Source organism: Octopus sinensis, linkage group LG9 (genome assembly GCF_006345805.1).
Source record: "Octopus sinensis linkage group LG9, ASM634580v1, whole genome shotgun sequence".
NCBI lineage: Eukaryota > Metazoa > Mollusca > Cephalopoda > Octopoda > Octopodidae > Octopus > Octopus sinensis.
In genome coordinates, this window is record NC_043005.1 from 32,477,465 (window position 1) to 32,495,233 (window position 17,769).

Sequence of the window (17,769 nt, forward strand, 5' to 3'; positions counted from 1 at the left end):
ATGGTGTTTGTATGTGCCACCGACACAGGTGCCAGACGAGGCTGGCAGACGGCCACGCTCGGATGGTGTTTTTATGTGCCACCGACACAGGTGCCAGACGAGGCTGGCAGACGGCCACGCTCGGACGGTGTTTGTTAAAGCATATCAAGAAAAATTCCTCAGGTAGGAATTATTCTTGTGAATCTATTTTTGCTCCACAGCTGATGGTGATTCTCTCCAATCTGTAGCAAGCCTAAAAAAACATCTGCCATATTGTTTCTATTATTTTTACATTTTAAAAAATGTTTCTTACATATGATTTTTAGCTGTACTCATTATATAGGTTGGATAGTTTTACAAATTTAGATGTTTCTCTGCATTTATTGCAGCAGATGTTTCATGGATGAATGCTGTTTTCATCAATGAACCACTTCAGCCAGCTAAGAGGCTACCAGCTTTATTTCCCTTTTAACACATTTCTTTCTTTATCAAATTCTCCTATATATCTTAATCATACTTTAAACAAACCACATGGTGATATTACTGTCTTATTTATTATTTATTTTCTTTATTTATCATTAGCCTATATACTTTTATATATATTGTAGAAATACTATTAATACACTTTCTTCATTTGCTATATTTACTGCTTCAAACTCTCTACAGTAACTTTAAATCCATTGAAATCCTTATATATTATTGCCACTATCAGTGAAGTTAATTTCATGATCTTCCTCTCCACACCACTAATGATTTTTTAGACTGATAATCTCATCTAATTCATCATGACTCATATTGCTATACTATAACATCTAATAGACCATTTCTTACATGCAAATACTGCCATACACATTTATTCTTCCAAAGAATAAATATCACCATCATACCCACCACATCACTGCTGTCACTCTTGTTCTTGTGTCTATTTTCCTGTGCTTGCAAGGTTAGACTAAATTTGTTGAGATAGATTTTCTATGGTTGGATGCTTGTTTTATTGTCAACCTTCACTTGTTTTTGAGTCAGGTAATATTTCCCCCTGGTCCTTTCAAACAATGACTGGCTCAAAGGCCAGACGTCATTTGTATGACTAGTGGTTTTGTTTTCAATATGTGTGCAAGTGCAAAGAGAGATAACACACACAAACACACACACCCACCCCCACAATGTCCTTCATACAATTTCTGTCTGTCAAATTTCACTCACAGGATCCCAGCCTGTAGATACAGTAGAAGACATCAGCTGACTATGTTCACACACATTGGGAATAAACCTCCATGCACATTTTCTGAAGTGAACTTTTTAACTACTCACTCGCTCTCTCTCTCTCTCTCTCTCTCTCATGCGTGCGCGCACGCTCATGTTCTGCCTAATTTCTGTCTACTAAATTTTACAAGGCATTGGTCATGTAGTAAAAACTGTTTTGTTTGGCAGCTTATAGGTAATGAAAACTAAACTAATTTAAAACAAGTTCTCTCATTGGTTGAAAATCTTTCAGCCAAAATCATTCTAGGTTTTTGCCAGAATTCTTCTAAATGATATTTCGGAACGCTTCAAGAAACTTCCATGGGAAGTTATAAAGCCAGGATTTTTTTCCGATTTTAGTTAGCAGATAGCATGCCTTCTGGAAGCTATGTCACTCAAACTCATATACAACACTCCTTACAGTTTGACGTTCTTGCACTAATGATATAAGAGATTATACTTCTCAATAATGACCTTAAGTCATAAACCTAACTCTTTCTGTAGTGTAGTTTCGATGGACTAGATTAGTAATTCCTGTCACTTCTTGACGGATAAACTTTCAGACAAAAAAACAAAACAAAAAAACAAAAACAACGAAAAAGCTAGAAAATAACATTCCTATACGATATGTTAACAGTTTGGTTTCATTGACAAAGGGAGATTACTCCCGATGTATTTATATGTAATTTATATGTATATCCGTGAAATAAAAAGATTCGACTGAAACTATCTTTGTAATTGATCTTTTCTACACTTTTCCACAAAAATGTATTTGACTATTCTTGTCATTCTACCAACAGCAAGTTGCAAAAAGAAATGGGTTTAACTGGAAGACACATACACATCACACACAACATATTTAGTCAACTCAATTATATTGTATCCGATGGATACATCATCAAACCACTGAATCTATACGAAGACAAAAAATAGAAGTCAAACTAAAGTATAAGTCAATCTGATATGATGGTAAAAAGCAATTGCCCAAAGTGCTGCATTCCGAGATTGAACCCAGAGCTGTGTAGTTTCAAAGTGAATTTCTTAACTTCACAGCCACACCTACACCCATTAAAAACTAATATTTTATACAGTCTGTGTTATTTGTAGTTTATATGATTGAGCAATGTTATTTAGAGAGATCTTTGTTTAAACTCACCCCACCAACCCATAATTGTTACTCTATGAAATGTAGTACCGAGTGGATAGTTCTGAAAATTGAAATCCCTTCCATTTTCAGTGAATTTGCTAAAGATAATTATGACAATGGATCTTGTCATGGTACAACTACATCACTTATGACCATCACTCCTGCCTTAACCCTACTACAATGTTAAATTGTACTTGAGAAGCTCAAGTGTGCTTTTCAGAAATATATACCAGTTGTGTGCAAAATTAATAATAATAATAATAATACAGTATTAGTTCATTTCCAGTTTGGAAACACTTAAGAAATTTGCTCTTTGCTGTTATTGTCATATATTTTGGTTACTTACTTCAAATGTCTGTCTTAGATTCCATTATTAAACTCTTCCTGTGTTAGTTTTTTGACACCAACAGTAATTTAGCTACATCATGATGTTTTATTTTTAATGTAAATTTTGCACATTGAAATTGATAAAGCTTTTAAGCGGTGTTGTCTCGCCACCACCACTTTCCTGCTTTTAAACTGATGTCAAACCTCAAACAGGATCTTCTTTTATTGACACTGTAGTTCTAGTTTGAATATGATACGAGCTAAATCTGGCAGATCACTTAAAAACTGAAACTAAGTTTGATTGCATTACTTTTGCAGATGCTAGTTAGTGAAACTACATTGTTGTTGCTAGTGTGGTGATGTATATTAATTGCTGTGCAGCTTTTTCTTACTCTGTGGCTGATGGTAACACTCAGAACAACGTAATAAATTTTTTATTGTTAATGAGTTGATTCTATCTCTTATTCACAGGGAGCTTACTAAACTGAACCCTTCAAATTGTAAATCATTGTTATCAATGAATTAACACTTTCAAAACTATAATATGCAGCAGTAATGAAAAGGATATCAAACTATAAATCCTCTTGATAAGTGACAAGTGATATTTGAAGCCAGTTTGCCCCCTCCCCCTCTCTCATGCACACATACACACTCACTCGCTCACTCACTCTCCCCTCTCTCTCCTTCTCCTCTCTCCCTCTCTCCCTGAAACTGAGTTTTTGGCAGGTGTTGCTAAGCTGCTTGCAGTTGAACAGCTTTTCTTCAACAGTTTGAAAAAAATAAATCTTTATCTCTGATAATTGATATTTCAACACTGTTGTTAAATGTCATTTAAAAAATGTTGTTGCTTTTAAGATGTGAAACCTCTTTATGCTAATAGAAGAATTTATGTTTGAAATGAAAATGCTTCATTGCAAACTAAAATATTTTTGAATTCTGCTATATTTTTTTATTATCACTGAATGAATTTAGTCCAAGGTGACCTGGCATAAATTTTCTATGATATTAATATGGTTATTATTTATAAAAATTAAAGAGCTGTATTGCTTTGAAACCAGAAAATCATTTGAATTAAACAATATATCTGTTTGTAATTATAAATAAGAAACACAATTAGATATTGAGCTATTTCTACATAAAGATTGCTGTAGCATATCATAGCATATCACTCTGTGGAGATTATTACAACAGCAATATTCCTGTTCTGCTTGAAATGAATAGCAAAACCTTAATTCTAATTTGAATATATTTTGGAGGTTTATTTTCAAAGGCTTTGATACAGCTGTTATCCCATCTCAATCATATTACACAACTAACTCTTATTTACCATGATGTCTACTTCCTGATTTCATTTTAAATTTATACCATAGTATTTTAATTATATTTTAGGTGAATTTTAACATACTTAGGTATGCTCTCTAATAATTTTCTACTTATTTCAAACAGAAAACATTCTTCAAACATAGGCACCCTTAAGTATGAACATGACAAAAAAGGATCTTCACTTTCTTTTCTTGCATGAGTTCAAGCTTGGGCACAATGCTTCCCAAACTGCTGCTAATATCAACAGAGCATGGGGAGAGGGGTCCACAAGTGATTGCATAGTACAAAAGTGGTTTCAGAAATTCTGTAGTGGTGATGGGAGTCTTGATGAGGAAGAAGGTAGAAGACAGTCATGCAGTCTTGACAATGAACAATTGAAAGCAATTGTTGAACAAAACTCATGTCAAAGTGTCTGAAAAATGTTTCAGGTACTTAGTGTCGGTATTGCAATGGTCTCATGCAATCTGCAGAAGATTGGTAAGGTGAAAAAGCTCGATAAATGGGTGCTGCATGAGTTCAATGAAAATCAAAAGGTTTGGCGTTTTGAAGTGTGTTCATTGCTCTTTCTGCAAAACACTAATGATCCTTTTCTTGACTGAATAGTCACTTGTGACAAAAGGTGGATCCTTTATGATAGCCATAAACAATCACATCAATGGCTTGATTGTGATGAGTTCCCCAAACATTTCCCTTAGCCAAAGTTGCATCATCTTTGCTTTGGGAAATGTTTGGGGGACTCACCATAATCTTATGGTGACTGTCTAGTGGTGTGCAAATGGTGTTGTCCATTACAGCAGAGGTTTACTGCAATCAACTTGCTGAAATGCATGCTCACTTGCATTGGGGAATTGGCATGGCTCAATTCTGCTCCATGATAATGCAAAGCCACATGTTGCAAGAATGATGTTGCAGAAACTCAAAGACATGGGATACAAGACTTTACCACATCCTCCATATTCTCCTGATCTTTCACCTACTGACTACCATTTTTTAAAGCATTTAAACACATTTTTAAGTGATAAAACTTTCAGGTCCAAACCATAGGTAGAATCAGCTTTCAAAGATTTCTTAGCATCAAAGCCAATAAGTTTTTATCACCGAGACATAAATAATCTCGTTGATCGATGGCAGAGATACATAGATGTTCACAGTTCATACTTTGGCTAATCAAAACATTTCTATTGTTAATTTTTCCAGAATGAAATTATGTTTCTGAAATCGGCCATTATTTTTGGAACAACCTAATAGTTTAAAATCTAAACTTTAGATGATACAAGATAGTGACAACTATTTGATGTGCACTTTTTTTTTTTTATCACATTACCAGTTTGTAAAAAGAAAGAAAAAACAAAAAAAGGCTATGTTAGAAAATGCCGATAAATGTGAATTATTAAACTGTAAATGTTTAAACTTTTGGCATTCTGATTACTCTGTCAAATGTAAGGCTTATTTATTCATGCTGTTTTGAATTAATTGTGCATTATCTCAGCTTTGAGATTTCCATCATGAGTTCAAGCTCAAGACATTGTAAAGTAGGTATGAGAGGCTGAATCTAGCCAGTTTGAGCATAAAACAGGTAGAATATTTGAGCTGGATATGGCTGGTTTAAATGTTATAATGTTAAATATTTTAAATTGGAAATATATTTTATAATGTTATGTTAAATATTTTAAAATAGAAATATATTTTATTTTGCAGGTATTTCTGGGAAGGAGAAGTCTTTGATTATTTGGTAAGTTTTGTCTTTTTCTAGTTAAAAATAGCAAATTTTAGTTTTTTTCACCTTAGTTTGGCCTGAATGTTTCTAAAAACTGAAGCAGTTCTTTATTACAGGTGTTTTTTTTTATGTTGTACGATCTTCCTCCTTCCTACAATTATTACTTTTACATGCAACATTAACTTTATTAAATGATGAAAGAGCAGTCAAGATTTTTAATGTTAGACATGATTCACACCAATTTGAAATGGAGAAGCCTCTTGATATGATTTGAACTTCATATCTCTCACTTACTGATTGACCATGTTACCAATTGAACCACACAGCAATGCCATCTGCTTCAATGAAGTTCTTTAATTTGTTTCTGTTATTTGAACTGTTCTGTTAAATTAGCAGAAATACCAAATGATAGACACATGGTTTAAGTATTAGCATCAGTGAGCTTCTTTCTCTTTTCTCAAATTGATGTTACTACTGTTTAATATCTCTGATTTCATCTCTTATCTTCATATCTACTTTAATCTAGCTGCACTGATGATCATATCATAATATTTCTTTTACATAACACATTAGCATCACTCTTCATTAACATTAGTGGTTTTGTTTGTTGTTTTACATTAAAATACAACCAGCAATTCATAGGACTACTTCCATCTGCAGTTCCACAGCCTGTAGCCATCTACGGTTGCCTCTCAATCTGACTTTGATTTAATCAGATGATAAAACTTGTTTTTTATTTACCAGTTCTTTTTCTTTTAACTATTCTACTAAAATTATTGGATATTTCAAGGTACCCATGACTGTACTATTTGTTGGTTCAAGCAAAGTTAACCCTTTGTAGGCCAGCGAGGTTGGAATTACACAAAAGGCCATTGGTGTCCCGAGAGATCCCCTTTTATTTTTGCTCATTTCTGCACTATCCATAAAGTAATATTTGTTTAATCTTGTATATATCTGTGAGTGCATAATACAGAACTAGAAATTTAGCACTTGATATGTATATGTTTGTAATTATTTGAGTTTAATGGAGGGGAATTAAGATATAATTTATTGACTGAAAAAATCCTTTATTGAAAAGTATTAACATTTTAAAAATAGTTTTATAAACTATACATATAGCACTAAATATAAAATAAAACAAAATTATTTAGTATATCGATTCATACTAGTACAAATACGAAGAAAATTGACTTATAGTTCATCGGAATATCTGAAAAAATAACAGAAAAATAATTTCACTCTATGATACCTGGGTTCCAGTTGGACCCAAGATATCATATTTTATGCTTTAGCATCCATATAACTGGAAACTTTTAACTCAAAATTTGTATGTGTAAACATAAGCTTTTGACAATACAAGTCATGAAATATAAAATTATTTAGATAAAAAAATGTAAAAGTTGTGTAACTTTTAAAATTTGTTGGGGTCCCAAGGGAGCCTGCTGGTCCACAAAGGGTTCATTCTATGTTGGAGAAGGAAGCCCCTCTTATTTTTTTTCTTTTGGTTCTTTTATATGAATTGGTTGGAGGAAGAAGCAATGCTTTTTGCTGTTGTAAAGGCACCATATTTTCTTAATTTATTCTAATCTTTTACCTGGCCACTTGGCCAAACTGTTCATGGTATCTCCAATATTTACATTAAAGATCAAGTAAAAGCCTACAAGATTTAGTTTCGTCACAACGTACCAATTTGATTTTAGCATCATCTAGCAAATGGAACTAAGATATGCAAAAGTCCTCTGTAGTTCTGATTTCAGTGCATGTATTTTGGTCAGAAATATAGTAATTGAAAGGGTTAAATGTTAATTGTTTCTGTATATTTAGTTGTTTTGAATTCAAACAATTTCTGAATCTAAAGAAAATGTTCCTATCTTTTAAATGATGTAAGTTTAAACACAAGAATTTTTATTTAGCTTAATGCAGTTATCACTAATGTCACAAAACTACATGTCACTTAATTTTAGAATATTTAAAGCATAGATTTAGTTTTCAACAAAATGGAATGTGTCCCTTCCATTTTATAGAAATTAGTGGAGTATCTGAAATTTCTTTGTCACATCTATGATTTTAAAATTTTGATCATGTTTGAAATTTCTTTGCAATTTTTAGAGCCATAATTATACTTTTAATTGAACTCCCTAGATTTTGTTTTTCAATACTCATGTTGAACCAATAGCTTACAGGTTCAAACTATGTTTAGAGCCAATTATATTGACTTTCAGCAAGTTACACATTATTTTGCTTATCTCAGCACGAATCATTTGAAAATGCCCCGCCCCACTTTTGTAGGTTAAAGCTGGAAGATCAGTTGTTGAATTATCAGAACACTTGCTGTTTCAATTCATGAATAAATAAAAAAAATGAATCCTTTATGAGGTTGTTAGTGCCATTAGCTAGGAACATCAAAGAAGACTTGGAAAAAGAATTTCTCTCTGCATCTAATTTAATAGCAAATCAATTCCAATATTGCAGTGAACCCTCTAAAAATATATATTTTATTCTGTAAGGTGTATTTCGTAACTTTTCTATGTATTTATTTTTTAAACAAAATGTCAAAATTGAATCAAATAGGTTGAATAAATATATTGAACTGAAAATATGTCTATGAGTCAGAGGAAAATGTGTTATCATCTATAAGACTAGTTTTGATTCTTAGTTGATGTGGTTTTATGCATTTTGCCAAAATTGTTTCAGTAAGTTATGAATACCATAGTTTTCCATTTCTCCTCTGATATATCTGACTCTTGATTATGTTTGTTAAATAAATACCATGCATGTACACTCAGCCCAGGTAAGTTATGTAACTTTTATAAACGGGAGATTCTATATTGCATATTAAGTGACCTACATCAAGCTGTGTGTCATCAGCTATTCTGATGATTAATTACATTTTTGTTGTTCTTGGTGCTGCTACCTGGCATTAAATTTAGTTGAAACAGAGCCTGTGTCTTGCATATTATTTTTATGCATTAATTAAAAGCTCTTCACTTAAAACAAATATTACAGTTTTCTGTCAAGGAGACATATGTAGGCTAAAAGAGGTATACACAACAGTTCGGTGTCACAAAACACATGATATAGCTTAATGTATGCAGCCCAAAATAGAGTTTCTCTTCCTTTTCCCAAGGTGATCTAATTGAAATATTAGTTACTAAATATTATATTTAATGTATTTTCAATAAAATTTAATCACTACATTATTTTCATTGAGTACTGTTTAGTGAACTCTATAAAATCTGTTCTATTTCTATTTAAATGGTAACAATATCCTTTAGAAACTATTTTTTAATCCCTAGCAGGTTTATGTTTACATAAGCAGGTACTGCAGAAATAAAAAGATGAACAATTATTTGGTTTGTCTAGAAATAACTGTTGAGTACTTTTCTTGCAGTTGTTTTCTTTTTGTAATAGATCCCTAGCTTCACATCCTTTCAAACTAGAAACCCAATTCCCTCCAATTTTTATTTTTTATTTTTATTTTAATGAATACAGTTTTCATACAAGTCTTAGATACTATTTTCAGGTTTTCACTACATTTACTGGGATCTGTACTTAAAGCTGGTTATAGCAACTAGCTGAGTAAATATACTGTTTATCTTTGTACAGTTCCTTCCTTTAGTAGAACTTCCCTTTAACTGTTTGCTTTTTTAATGGAATTACTCTTGAATAGAGCTTTTAGAAATGGATTTATTTGATCTTCTGCTTAGAATCTTTGCTTAATCTGCTGTGCTGTGCTCCCAGCAGCAACAAAGTCCTAGTTTCTTTAATCATTCAACTACAAAGCTCCTTACTGTTGAATTCAAGCTGTCACTGTTTACTCCAATATTCATCAACTTGCTTCATTTGATTTTGCTTCTTAGGTTTTTGATTCAAATCCACTCTTCTAGACTTTGGCTGCAATTTTCAACATATTTTATTGAGAATCTGGTTACCATTTTTTGTGATTTCCCTAAGAATAGGAAAAATAGGATGTCTGCTAGATCCATCTCTGTTAATTTTCTCCTAAATTTTACTTCCTTACCCATCTTCTGAAAACGCTCTCTTCTGCACTGTCTCTGTTACACATGCACATACACATAGTCATTTTTGCCTCAGATGTGTGTACACACTTTAAATGGGAGATTAATCATCAGAAAATCATAATGTTAATGATAATTGTGAACATAGACTTTTATTAGAAATTTAAGGGGGCGGTGAAGTTAAAGGCCTTAGTTAGAAATTTAAGGGAACGGGATCAAGTTAATTAAGCTTTATCAGTAATTGACTGGTACTTTATTTTATTGATCCTAAAAAATAAAAGACCAAGTTGGCCTCAAATTTGATTTCAGAATACAAAGAGCTGGAATGATTCTGTCAATGTAAGACTAATGATTCTACCATTCGCTGTCAATCTTCCTTCAAAAATTTAATAAATTTCAGATCTTTGTCGTCTTTCTTTCTCTCATTCTCTCCTTAGTGTACTTTTCTCTATCAGTGAGTGTTATTATTCTCAGTTATAATACTCACTATTATACTTCATCTATTTACTGTCACCTCTCTCTTACTTACACATTTCATACTTGTTTAAATTCACCATTCCAAATCACTAATTAAAATACTTAGCTGACCATTTGATAAATTATTTTGTCCATCAAATAAACATTTTACTTCAGTTTTACTTCCTGCTTTCCTTATCCAACCAAATACTCCTTGAAGATATCTTACACTTAAATATCTAAATTAACTGAATTTTACCACCATTGTATGAAATGGAGAAGACATTTTACCTTCATAAAAAAGAGTATCTGCTTTGATTGATGAGGACTGCCAACTACTTATAATTTATCCCTCATCACCACCCTCCCTGCTTACATTAATTCAATGATTCTCAATTGGTCTCCTAATTATTTGTGGAATTCCCCACTTCATCATCTTTATTAATGAGAAAACAAAATACAGTCAACATCCATATAATTCTTCATTTTTTACCAGAATGTTAAGCAAGTTCAAAATTCTGTTTTAATTTTATTAAACATAGTGATTTGTCTGCCCATGTTTCAATCCTTACAGCCTCTCTCTGCAGAGACCTTCCCCCCAACCACCGTTAATGAGAAATATTAGATTAGTTGGATCTACAAGTCCTGATGGTTGCAAAGATTATTCTACAAATGAATTTTTTTTTTAATGCTAACTATTTATGAAGCTATTTGGTGTGAAGATGTGCTGTCTGTGAATGGTCCATTGTCAGATGTTTTCTCTCTCGTCTTTATATAAATCTTCAACTAGAAACCTCTTTAACTATATTTTTGCTATATATTTTGTTCTCAACAAATATTACTTTTAACTTTCTTGATAAGAACTTCATTCAAAACTGCAATCTTTCATAATGGCCACTCAGTTCAGTTTTGAGTTGCAATGTTAAAAACAAAAAGAAGTTTACAGAAATCTTCAATCACTTTCATGCCAAGTTTGTATTGGCAACTGCTGTTTGGAGTTCAGAAAGAGACTGTTTAAAGGAGATTGGAGTACAGATGTCAAGTTTATTTAATATATTTGCATTTCATTATATTTATAAAACTCCTAGACATTGTTTAGTGGCAATTTTGTAAAAAAAAAAAAAAAAAAAATGCTCTGTGGTTGAAGATTCAATCTTTGTAAAAACCTTGTAGTCATTCAGTACACAAGGTGTGTTTAATAAGCTATGAACTAGTTTATTATACAGCTCAGCTGCTTTTACAAAAAATGTATTTGTATTAATTCAAACATAAAAGATGGTAATAAATTATTGTTTGTATTGAACATATTCAGTAGAATTGCATACTCAGGCACTTGAAAATTTTAGTTTTTGCTACTATATCTAAGAATTTTGGAAAATATTGATTAAAAAAAAAAGAGTTTATTCAAAATATAACGTCTTTCTTGGCTTTATCTTGTCTGTGAACCTCTGTACTCTCAAGTCTTGTCTTCACAATTTCTTTCAGTCTATTTCTCCCATTTTTGTTTTCTGCTAGAATACACCGGGGTCTAGGACAGTTGCGTACTGGACATTTGCGCCCCAGACAACTGCATACCAGATAATTGTGTCCCTGGACATTTACATCCCTAGACAAATGTGTTCTTGGACAATTGTGTCTCTCTATTATTTTGAAATATTAACTATTTTTTTTCAGGTATATTTTTTGTTTGTAATTGTAAAAAAAACACATTTAATAACCCTAAAGAAGGGAGTAGGTAATAATAAATATTTAAAAAAAGGAATAAAAGAAATAAAAGTGTTTAAAATTTACAAGTTTATTTTTGTTTAAAAAACGAAAACAGATTAGCAATATTAAAAAAATATTTCAAGATTTTAAAATTATTGTAGTTTCACAAATAAATCAAAAGGTGTGATATTGTGAGCTATTCCTTTAAAAAAATTTATCTTGTTTTCAGGAGTATACTTATCTAATAATGCCATGTTTCTCTTAGTTGCATTTTTATTTTATTACCGTACTAGAATTTCTCTTTGAAAGTCCCTTTTTTTTTCTTAAAGACAATAACCTCCTCCTTTTTCAGTGTCGCAATCAGTTTCCAAATAGTGGGGGTGTTGACATGATGAATATTGCAAAGCCTTGTGCAATCCCTCTAAGCTGTTATTAGATTTAGGCAACTAATTTATAACTCTTTCTCAAATATTCCAAGACTCAACAGAAAAAAATTGGTTTCATTCTTATCCTTCTCCGGTCTGTTGCTTGGCCAATGTATGTCATTTCAAAGTAGGTGGTAAATTCTGGAGGCAAATCACAATTGTCAGACAAGATGATAAAACCATCGACAATGTCAATTAAAGGAAGAAATGATAATGCAGAAAAACATCTAATTTTCAAATTGAATACTTCAGCTTCTCTATACCATTGTTTTAATCCTAGGTCACAGATTTTCTTAAAAATAGACTTAGATAAATGAAAACGACACGAACTTATTGTTACATCTAGTAACTTTTTTTTTACAAAACCTTTCTGAGCTCCTATTTCAAAGTCTATCAACAAAGATTTTGGATTAAGTTGTGGTTTAAGTTGCAACAAATATGTGAATAGATGAACATGTGTTTCCTTTGTCTTACCTGGAAGAAAGGCAAAAATTCTGGGAATACTAAATGTACCTTCTTGGATATGGATACAATATAGCTAATAATATATTGATGGACTGACTTTAAAGTTACCATCTACTGGCCAGTTAGGAAAATTTATCAAGCCATCTTCCATAGCAAATATTAGTATTCTAGTCTTGTCATTGATACCAGAATCAAATGCAAGGAACTTTTCTCTAGTTGCATGAAAGCAGAAGGATTCCAGTATCTCAAAATTATTCCTTTGCTGTGGTGGTGCATTTTGTGCTTTTTGTCTCCATCGACATACATTTCTTCCCATTGATGATAAAGAGGGCATGTGGGTAATTGAAAACTGATTTTCATTAGCAATTGTAGCTCCAGTAAGACTTCTTGCTGGTTCACATACTGAAACTGAAGTAGTTTTTAACTCCGACATAACTTCTTGTGCTCTATCTTTAGCAGCTGAGGGTCCATGATTATGTTCACTATTCTTGCTTTGCAAATTTGCTTTACACATCTCCAGTATGTTTTTGTTTCATTGGCATTTTTCTTATGATAGTGGTAGCTGTAATTTTCTTCAACAAATATCTTTCCACCAGTGTTAGATTTTCTAAGCATAGCCATGGGTTTTAAATAAAACTTTGAATTATAAAATCCAGAATGTATGAGACATTTACAGTTTGCACTGCTTGAGTTAACTAAAATTGTTAGCTTGTATTCCTTTTGCTTTAAAAAAGAAGAATATACCTTTTGTGTACAATTATGATTAATGAGCTATAACGAGCAACTGTTGGAAAGTATACTTCTGAAAAAATAAGTGTATTAAAAAAAGTAAACGTGTAAAACATTTTTTTTTATGATAAAAAATTATCAGAGATGCAAATGTCCAGGGGCACATTTGTCTAGGGACACAAATGTCTAGGAATGCAATTGTCTGGTACACAGTTGTCCGAGTTGCAATTGTCCGTCCACCAATACACCATTACAGCTGATCAAACTCTTATAGATATCGGTAAATAGTTTGGAGGCTCTGATGCATTTTTGAATGAGTTGTGGTCATCTCTATCACATGGTACATGACACAAACGAGAGTCTATTCCTCTGCTAGTCATTGAAGAAAACCACACAACTGAGTCTGCTGCTAATTGCTGTCACAAGCACTACCAATAATATTAACCTGCCAACCATTCCAGTTTGTTGAGACTTCTCCTACATTACAAGGACATGGAATCACTAGTAGAAAAGCTAATCATTCAGCTAAGTCTTGAATATTCCAGTTCAGATCTAAAGAAAGTGATTTATAAGTAAATATTTTTATACCAACTGCCACTGTCATACTACTGCTGCTGCCGCCTCCTCCTCCTCCTCCTCCTCCTCCTCCTCCAAAGGGTGCAAGATAGGAAATGAATATGTGGCTATGTGTGCAAAGACAATTGGCTGTTTTAAAGATTATTATTATTATTGGTGCACCAGCAGAATTGTTAGCATGCTGGACAAAATGCTTTGTGACATTTTGTCCATATTTACACACTGTGTTCAAATTCTGCCAACTTTACTTTTTGTCCTTTCTGGGTCAATGAAGTAAGTTCCAGTCAAGCATTGTGGTTGGTATAATTGACTAGCACTTTCATCAAAAATTTCAGCTCTTCTGTCTATAGTAGGTTCATGACCTACTCAACTGTTCTGACATAAAGGGACTCAGAAAGAATTTGGTACAATGACTTTTGGAAGATTTATCTGATGCATTATTTTCACACCAAATGCTTGTTTATGTGTGCATCAATTGTATAATATCACAAAATGTAAGCTAGAACCAGTTTTAAACTGTAGCTTGGAGTCAGTTCTAGAATGGTCTTGGAGCCAGTTATAAAATGTAAATTGGAGCCACTTCTAAAACATAGGTTAGAGCCTGTTCTAAAATGTAAGCTTAGAACCAGTTGCAAAACATAGTTTAGAGCCAGTTCTAAAGTGTAGTTTAGAGCCAGTTCTAATATAAATGTCTGTGAAACTAAATTTCAATACACAGTTGGAATGAAAAGAATGACATGAAAACTATATCTTCCCATGTTCTGTTGCCTCTAGCCCTAAGGCTGAACGTCTTAAGAGTAAACTCTGCATGTGTGTTCTCTGAAAGAGGAATGTTTTTCATTTTGAGTTAAAATTACAAATAAACTAGTGGATACAGGAGAATGAGGAGTGGTGCTACTCTCCTATTCACTCAGCTCCTCTCCCCACTCCTATTGTAATGTAATAGATATTAACATTGACAAGTCTGTAATATTCTGCTGCCTCTGCATCACATTACTAACTTGGATGTTCATAGCTTGTCAAGCTCCATACAGGTAGAAATAAAATTAAAATGAAATATGCTTTTCAAGAGAACATTGACTAAAAGGCTTTAAAATGTCTTTGTGGAGGGGGAGTTGTAAAGCTGCGTGTATATGTGTGAATGTACATACATAATGCGCCATACATATATGTATATGTAAGTGGTAAAGCCACAAAGGTGTGTGTATACATACATGATGTATATGGAGAAATTGTAAAGCTACGACTGTTCAGTTGTGTGAATACACTTCCAGATATCACTGGAAAATAGTTTGCAATTGCATTTAAGCCATTTATCCATCAAACTTGTAACTACCCCGTGGGTAGGAGGTGGGTAAAAATCCTGTAAAATACAATATGCTAATTATTTAAATAACGTATTCAAATCTAATAACATAGCTGTCCTTGTTTAACCCGTTTCTCAATGTATTTTTATTGGAATCCACTGTCCTTGTTTCTGTTTATTTTGAAAATGAAGAAAAATTTTGTAAAATGACCTTGTCTTTAAGCTGGTGTTTGGAACATGATTCAACATGAAATTTTGGCAGCAGATCTTAATGTAGATCATTTTAAAACAGGGAGTTTGTATTATAGAATCAAGGGTGGTCTTAGGTGGGTTGGTATCCTAGCTAATCCATATCAGTATGGGCTAGATAAGATTCAACAAGCCAGAAGTGTGTGTTGAGTCCCAATCAACATCTTCTTTGACTGAGTTTTCTAAGGCTGGGTGGCTTTCCTAATGGCAGCCACTTTACAGAGTGTACTGAGTGTTTTTCTTTTATGTGGTTTTATCACTCATGAGGCTACTAAGTAACTTGCAAGACAAGACCCCTCCCTCCCAACTGAATGGGAGGTGGCTTCATGTCAGGTGTAGAGAGGCTAAAGTATGGAAGACAAACAGGAACAGATGCTCTGCTGTAGAGGTTACTCCAGCTGAAAAGAGAGAAAAAATTGTGTTAATGAGGTGGGTATGTTAAAGATAAATATGAGAAAGAATAGGGAAAGAAGATTGGGAAAGGTGGGTAGGTGACAGGTGGTTAGAGACAGAGACTGATAGAGGTGAATGCATTGAATGGTGAACTTGGGTGGGTGGTGGTGAGTGGTGAATATCAATGAGTGAGGGTAAGGTAAAAGAAATGAGAGAGGAGGTGGTAGGTGGCAATATATAAACAAAAGTGGGGAGGTGGAGAGCAGAAGGATAATAAAACTGTAGATATATAAGAAAAAAGGGAGATGATGTGATGTGTGTGGGAGCAAGAGAGAATTTCTTTGGTAAAAATTTACCTTTTCAGTTTATGGGACTTACTTGTTTACTTAATGACTCAATAATTGATGCATAATAAATATTATTGACCAGATGGTTTCTTGTCTGATCTGATAACTACCTTGTAATCCAGGGAGTCAGGTGGAATTTTTTCAAGTGCAGTCTTGAAGTTTCTGATCTGGTTGGTGTTGTTATGCAGCATCTTTTGCAGAGACACTACAATATTCATCTTGATGCTGGAAATGTTCTTGCACCTCTCTTGCCCTTATTGCTGAGAATCACCCATAAAATATATTTGAAGGAATTTAGGTTATTCATTTGACAGAGGTAGTAGAGAGCCAATATCATGATAAATCTGACTTTTGATCTTGAAAGTTTGCATGAATCTTGACTCAGTTATATCTCTTGTGGCTCCAAATGATGTCATCTGTAGTGCAGCATTGTACTATCTAATTTTGTTTTGGAAGTGCTTGAAATCTTGGTCAGTTGATGATAACAGTTTCTTCAATGGCTCTGGAGGTTGAAGGATTGCAGGGAGTTTAACTTTTCCACCACTGCAGCACAGTGCAGCTGTCTCTCCAGGCCACTTCCTTACTTTACAATGTATGCACTCAGTTGTCATTGCACCAATGGAAACTTTAGTATCATCTGCATAATGAACTGCTGGATCATAATTGAAAGCTGCTTCATAGAAGCTGCTTCTCTGAGCTGTTGCAACTGCTCTTTGTTCTGCAGTGGAGATACTATTCCTTGTCAGTCGTGCATACCTTTGTTCATCAGTAGGGTGACTTTTGTCGTGCACAGTCTGTTCATTTGTTGGCATGCTTCCCTTTCTGCCGCTATCTCTCTTTCCCTGGATAGTGTCATTCTTTTGGCTGATCTTGATATTGAAGACAAATTTGCATAAGTACAGATTTCTGTCTCCACTCCTGATTTTGGATGATCATAACTTTCAGAAAAATGGATTTTTTTTAATGAAATTTTCTACGAATATGTGTTATATCAGGTAGATTCCGAATATACAAAATTTTACAGGCTAAGTGTTTTGGGAGGGGGTGGGATGGGGAATTTCTGAAAATTTACCGCAGTCCACTTCAGTTCATCTTAACTTTCAAGAAAATGGATATTTTTTTAATGAAATTCTCTACAAATCTATGTAGATTCTGAGGGACAAAGGAATTTTGGAGAAAAACAATTAATGGTTATTTTTAAAAACTGTTCCCCACTCGAGGGTGTTTCAGAACAAGTTGTCCATATTTGCTTCATTTTCTCCGTTTTGTGCATTTGTGTATCCATAGATTTCTACCACATACACACACACACACATGTAATTTAAAAGTTCAAAAGGGGACTTATTCCATTCAATATCATGT

General features: G+C 33.2%; 1 protein-coding gene across 1 annotated transcript in view; it reads left to right on the top strand.

Annotated features, from left to right (window-relative positions):
• The window catches only part of LOC115215371 (myocardin-related transcription factor B), a 384,512-nt gene that overhangs the window by 88,446 nt on the left and 278,297 nt on the right, over positions 1-17,769 (top strand). Inside the window, exon 2 of the mRNA XM_029784526.2 lies at positions 5,717-5,750. The gene's annotated coding sequence lies outside the window, so the exon portion shown is untranslated. The remainder of the gene's footprint in view (positions 1-5,716; positions 5,751-17,769) is intronic.